This window comes from Balaenoptera musculus, chromosome 13, assembly GCF_009873245.2.
Source record: "Balaenoptera musculus isolate JJ_BM4_2016_0621 chromosome 13, mBalMus1.pri.v3, whole genome shotgun sequence".
Lineage (NCBI taxonomy): Eukaryota > Metazoa > Chordata > Mammalia > Artiodactyla > Balaenopteridae > Balaenoptera > Balaenoptera musculus.
This window is the reverse complement of record NC_045797.1, coordinates 25,388,698-25,396,058: the sequence shown is the minus strand read 5'-3', so window position 1 is coordinate 25,396,058 and position 7,361 is coordinate 25,388,698. Positions and strand designations below refer to the sequence as shown.

Sequence of the window (7,361 nt, the reverse complement as noted above, 5' to 3'; positions counted from 1 at the left end):
AGCAAGTTATCTATTTTACAATTTTACTATTTGAGACACCTAAGAAATTAACTCTAATAATAGGAATTAAAATCATCTTATAGCATGGAAAGTGGGGACAAAGTTGGGTCATTTTGTGAAATCAGGAGTTGAAGCAGGGCTCTCTCATCTGTGAAAGAAGGCAATAAAAGCTGTGACTACTGCCCAAGGCTGAAGCAATACACATGGAAAAGATCAGAGGTAATCAAACAAAAGTGACCTCAGTCAAGTCACCTGCTGGTTCAGGGACTGGTTATTGAGATTTTCCCCAATATTCCTGGAGAGTAAGAACCCAAAGCTTCCAATATAAACCTTCCTTATAAAGAAGGAGCCACAAAGGGCAAGTCAGAGACAACCAAAAAAACACCAGGTAGAGAAGGATGCACCAAAAGACAAAACAAAATAACACTCCTGCTAAAAATGAGATTACAAACTATACTTTCAAAAGACTTTAAAATGAGAATATCTCAGACCCTTAAAGAGACTTTTTAAAAAGACACAATGTCCATAAAAAAAGAAGAGGTTATTAAAAGTAAAACAGGCAGTTATGAGTCAAGAAAAGATGAATGCTAACACAACCACAAATGTGAAAGAGCCTCTGAAGGAAACTCAAGGTCATAAGATTTTCTTCCCCCAGAATTAAAAGTTACTACACTAACAAAACATTTTTACAGAGCGCTTACAACAATGTGCTTTTGATCATAGAAAGGCAAGCTTAACTTAAAATCTATTCAATTACTAAAGAGATTTCTTTTTTTTTTAACATCTTTATTGGAGTATAATTGCTTTAAAATGGTGTGTTAGTTTCTGCTTTATAACAAAGTGAATCAGCTATACATATACATATGTTCCCATATCTCTTCCCTCTTGCCTCTCCCTTCCTCCCACCCTCCCTATCCCACCCCTCTAGGTGGTCACAAAGCACCGAGCTGATCTCTCTGTGCTATGCGGCTGCTTCCCACTAGTTATCTATTTTACGTTTGGTAGTGTATATATGTCCATGCCACTCTCTCACTTTGTCACATCTTACCCTTCCCCCTCCCCATATTCTCAAGTCCATTCTCTAGTAGGTCTGTGTCTTTACTCCCGTCTTACCACTAGGTTCTTCATGACCTTTTTTTTTTTTTCCTTAGATTCCATATATATGTGTTAGCATACTGTATTTGTTTTTCTCTTTCTGACTTACTTCACTCTGTATGACACACTCTCACTCCATCCACCTCACTACAAATAACTCAGACTCTTAGAGGAAAACATAGGCAGAACACTGTATGACATAAATCACGGCAAGATCCTTTTTGACTCAGCTACTAGAGAAATGGAAATAAAAGCAAAAATAAACAAATGGGACCTAATGAAACTTAAAAGCTTTTGCACAGCAAAGGAAACCATAAACAAGACCAAAAGACAACCCTCAGAATGGGAGAAAATATTTGCAAATGAAGCAACTGACAAAAGATTAATCTCCAAAATTTACAAGCAGCTCATGCAGCTCAATAACAACAAAAAAAAACAAACAGCCCAATCCAAAAATGGGCAGAAGACCTAAATAGATATCTCTCCAAAGAAGGTATACAGATTGCCAACAAACACATGAAAGAATGCTCAACATCATTAATCATTAGAGAAATGCAAATCAAAACTACAATGAGAAAAAACAAACAAACAAAAAAGAAACTACAATGAGATATCATCTCACACCAGTCAGAATGGCCATGATCAAAAAATCTAGAAACAATAAATGCTGGAGAGGGTGTGGAGAAAAGGGAACACTCTTGCACTGTTGGTGGGAATGTAAATTGGTACAGCCACTATGGAGAACAGTATGGAGGTTCCTTAAAAAACTAAAAATAGAACTACCATATGACCCAGCAATCCCACTACTGGGCATATATCCTGAGAAAACCATAATTCAAAAAGAGTCATGTACCAATATGTTCATTGCAACTCTATTTCCAATAGCCAGGACATGGAAGCAACCTAAGTGTCCATCATCGGATGAATGGATAAAGAAGATGTGGCATATATATACAATGGAATATTACTCAACCATATAAAGAGATTTCTATGGTATCAACTCTTCCAAGAGGTTTTTCTGAAAAGGTAGAACACCATGGGGCACACCCACCTTGCTTCAATGGCATTTTTTAAGGGATAAAGAATAAAAAGCAAAGAAAGGAATTTTGCATATTCATTTTGGCAATTTGAAATCCCTAAATAAATAACAATACAGCCAATGTTTTGGCACAGTTAGTCTTATTTGAGCCCTCGAGGAAAGAATGCCAAAATGAATGTTCAAAATGGCTATTCACTGCAACTAAATAATGCTGGGTGTAGAGCACAGGGTGTTGCCTTTGAAAATAGCCGATTGCCATTAGCTTACAAAAAGAGAGTTTGATTCATTAGGATATTTGTAGAACACTAATGATACAATATTAAGAAACCAGCACTTTGACAACTAACCCAACGTGTGAGAAAAAAGAACTCTGTCTCTCTCTCTCACTTTTATCAGCTAAAAAAAAAACCCCAAAAGTTAAAATTAAATATGAAAAATTCTTATTAAAAAATACATTTCCCAGAACTGACTTTTATTACCTCCTTGATGGTTTATAGACTTCATTAAGGAAATTAATTTCTAATAATTCCCATATGTTTGATCAGTTTTCCCACACTTGCCTCTGGATAGTGGTATAACCCAAATACTTGAAAGAGAATTCTTAAGATGAATTCTTCAAAACTAAGCAGGTGTCATCAGCAACTCTCTGATCTGAGATTAAATGTCTTTTGGTATAAATAAACAGTTTCAGATTCTTTCCTTGAGTCATTTTTTAATATTAAAAGTTAGCAGTCTGGGTCTTCCCTGGTGGCCCAGTGGCTAAGACTCTGCGCTCCCAATGCAGGGGGCCCAGGTTCGATCCCTGGTCGGGGATATAGATCCCGCATGCATGCCACAACTAAAGACCCCACGTGCCACAACGAAAATCCTGTGTGCCACAACTAAGACCCAGTGCAGCCAAAATAAATAAATAAATATTTTTAAAAAATTAATGGTCTTTAGTGGTCTTCCAACTACATGTTGTCCATCAAAGAAACATTTTAGATGTAAGGATACATATCGATTCCAAGTAAAAGGATGAAAAAAGAGATTTCATGCAAATAGTAACCAAAAGAGCACAGGAGTGGCTATATTAATTTCAGACAAAATAGACTTTAAGTCAAAAACCGTTACAAGAGACAAAGAAATACATCACATAATGATAAAAGGGTCAATTCAGGGCTTCCCTGGTGGCACAGTGGTTAAGAATCTGCCTGCCAATGCAGGGGACACAGGTTCGAGCCCTGATCTGGGAAGATCCCACATGCTACGGAGCAACTAAGCCCATGAGCCACAACTACTGAGCCTGCACTCTAGAGCCTACGAGCCACAACTACTGAAGCCCACATACCACAACTACTGAAGCCCACGTGCCTAGAGCCCGTGCTCTGTAACAATAGAAGCAACTGCAATGAGAAACCCGCAACTAGAGAAAACCCACACAAAGCAACGAAGACCCAATGCAGCCATAAATAAACAAATAAATAAATAAATTTTATTTTTAAAAAAAGGGGTCAATTCACCAAGAATATTTATAAGTATTTATGCACCAAACCTCAGAGCTCCTAAATTAATGAGGCAGATGTTGAAAGAACTGAAGGGAGAAATACACAGCAACATAATAATATTAAGAGGCTTCAACACCCACTTTCAATAATGAACAGAACAACCATACAGAAGAATAAAGAAATTCAGAAATTGAACAACACTATAGACCAATCAGACATAACCGATATATATACAGAACACTCCACCCAACAACAGCACAACACATTTTCTCAAGTACACATGCAACATTCTTCAGGATAGAACACATGTCTAGCCACAAAGCAAGTCTAAATAAATTCAAGAAGACTGAAACCATAATACACAGTATCTTTTCCAATCACAATGGAATGAAACTAGAAACAAATAGCACAAGAAAAACTGAAAACTTTACAATATGTGGAAATTAAACACTACACTCTTACAAAACCAATGGGTCAAACAAGAAGTCACAAAGGAAATTAGAAAATACCTGGACACAAATGAAAACACAAAATGCCAAAAAACTTATGGACGCAGCGAAAGAAGTACTAAGAAGGAAGTTTATAGCCGTAAATGCATATATTAAAAAAGGCAAGATCTCAAGTAAACAATCTAACTTTTACCTCAAGGAACTAAAAGAAGAACTAAACCTAAAGCAGGCAGAAGGAAGGAAATAATAAAGATTAGAGCACAGATAAATGAAATAGTCAGCAGGAAAAAAAAATCATGAAACTAAAAGTGTTTTTTTCAGAAGATCAACAAAATTGACAACCTCTTAGCCAGACTAACTAAGGAGCCAGACTGACTAAAAAGAAGACTCAAATAATAAAATCAGAAATGAAAGAGGGACTATCACAACCAATGCCACAGAAATAAGGATTATAAGAGAATAAATACTATGAACAACTGTATACCAACAAATTGGATAGCCAAGAAGACAAACATAAATTCTGAGAAAGACACAACCTACCAAGACTGAATCATGAAAAAATAGAAAATCTGAACAAACATATAACTAGCAAGGAGATTCAATCAGTAATCAAAAACCTGCCAACACAGAAAAGCCAAGGACCAGATGGCTTTGATCATCCTCAACAAAATACTAGCACACAGAATTCACAACACATTAAAAGAAGTATGTATACACCATGATCAAGTGGGATTTAACCATGGAATGTAAGGATGATTCAACACATAAAAATCTACCAATATAATACTTCACATTAACAGAATGAAGGACAAAACCACACGATTATCTTGACTGATACAGAAAAAGCAGCTGACAATACTCAACACTCTTTCATGAAAAAGCACTCAACAAATCAGGAATGGAAAGAAACTAATCAATATAATAAAGGCCATTTATGAGGGCCCACAACTAACTCACACCACACTCAACAGTGTAAAACTGAAAGCTTTTCCTCTAAGACCAGGAACAAGGCAAGAATGCCCACTCTTGCCAATTCTCTTCAACACATTATTGGAAGTCCCAGCTAGAGCAAAGAGACCCCAGGAAAAAACTCTCACATACATGGTCAAATGATTTTCAGCAAAGGTATCAAGACCATTCAATGGGAAAAGGATAGTCTTTTCAACAAATGTTGCTCGAAAAACTGGATATCCACATGTGAAAGAAGGAAGTTACACTCTCACCTAGCAACATATACAAAACTCAACTCTAAATGGACCAAAGATTTAAATGTTAAGACCTAAAACTATAAAACTCTTAGAAGAAAACTCAGAGCAAAAGTTGCACAACAGTAGATTTGGCAATGATTTCCTGGATATGATACCAAAGGCACAAGCAACAAAAGAAACAACAGACAAACTGGACTTCATGAAAATTTTAAAATTCTGTATATCAGAAGACACCATCAACAGAGTAAAAAGGAAACCTGCTGTATAGCACAGGGAACTCTACTCAATGCTCTGTGGTGACCTAACTGGGAAGGAAATCCAAAAAAGAGGGGATATATGTATACATATAGCTGATTCACTTCACCGTACAGCAGAAACTAACACAACATTGTAAAGCAACTACACCCCAATTAAAAAAACAGAAGTGTAAAGAGGCAACCCACAGAATGGGGGAAAATATTTGCAAATCACATATCTGATATGGGATTAATATCCATAATATATAAAGAACCCAAACGCGAAAACAAAAACAGAACAAAACACCCAATTAGCCAATTATCAAATGGGCAAAGAACTTGCAGAGCCGTTTCTCCAAACATATATGAATGGCCAATAAGCACATGAAAAGATGCTCAACATCACTAATCATTAGAAAAATGTAAATCAGAACTACAATGAGGGACTTCCCTGGTGGTCCAGTGGTTAAGACTCTGTGCTGCCAATGCAGGGGGCCCAGGTTCAATCCCTGCTGAGGGAACTAGATCCCACATGCCTCAACTAAGAGTTCACAAGCCACAAATAAAGGATCCTGCATGCTGCAACTAAGACCCAGTGTAGCCAAATAAATAAATAAATATTTTAAAAATAAATTAATAAAATAAAATAGATAACCAACAAGGACCTACTGTAGAAACAATTAAAAAAAAAACTACAATGAGACATCACCTCACACTCATCAGGATGGCTGCTATCAAAAACAAAAAAAAAAAGAGAGAGAATATAAAAAATGGTGAAGATGTGGAGAAACTGAGACCCTTGTGTCGTGTTGGTGGGAATATACAATGGTGCAACCATTGTGGAAAACAAGAGGGAGTTACATTTCTCTTCCTCTTTCTATTTTTTTTTTTTTATTATAGGCATTGTTTCTAGGATAAGCCTTGATCTTGCATTCTTCCCCTCATGGATGTTACTTCCTGTCAACTTCCAGCAGCAGGAGTCTTCTTTTCAGTGCTTGATGCTTCACAAAATAGACTCAGCCCATTGGAAGCAAATACCAGAGAGCTAGGAGACAGAGCTGGTTGCAAACCTTTCCTTTTCCAGCCTTTGGATGCAATTCTTTTGCCCATAATTTGCTACCTCTAGTTCCTTGGGCCACACAGGTATCCTGTCATCCAGCTCTTTTTATATGTGAGAGACATTCTGCATACTGTCCCTTTTTCTTTGCACAGAAGTATATACAGTGTGGCAGTTACTGTAATCTCCTCCCCCTTGCAAACAGCCACTCTAGAATCTTGGACCTCTAGGGTTCTCTGTCTTGCATGCTTGGGTGCAAGGCCAAGCAAAATGAAGGGGAGAATAATTAGAGAAAGAAGAGGACATTCGTGGAGAATTGGGAGCAGGTAAGGTGAAAGGGCACAGGAGAAAAGAGATTCATGTAGATTTTTTGGTTTCTGTGGGAAACAAGTTGACACACTTGGGCCTCATTTTGTATTACCAGAACAGACAGTTATACATTTAGATATATTTAAGTAGCTAGATAGTGCAGCAACTGCCATGAATTCTGTACACTAAAGAGAACAGTCTTACATATATTTTTCATTTTGTTTTATGTCATATTACCTTAATTATAGCATTCACTGGTATGCTTGTAGAATACAGATGTTTTAAAATGCTCTGGTTTTGTCTACATGGTTATTTCCTTGTCCTATTTGTAAGGAATCCAACATTGTAAGACATATTGCATGTTTTTCTCTTGACGATTGTTTACCTTGAAGCATCATGAATTAACTTGAGCTGTTGGATTTTGTGGAGAAACTTTAAAAAGGGTCTGTGAAAAAGGCATTGTGGTGAGTCGCATTATGCA

At 36.8% G+C, this 7,361-nt stretch overlaps 1 non-coding gene across 1 annotated transcript; it reads left to right on the top strand.

Moving 5' to 3' along the window:
• The first annotated feature begins 5,962 nt into the window (after positions 1 to 5,962).
• Positions 5,963 to 6,035, top strand: TRNAG-GCC. The gene has a single exon. It is a non-coding gene; the product is annotated as a tRNA-Gly (tRNA).
• The last annotated feature ends 1,326 nt before the right edge of the window (positions 6,036 to 7,361 follow it).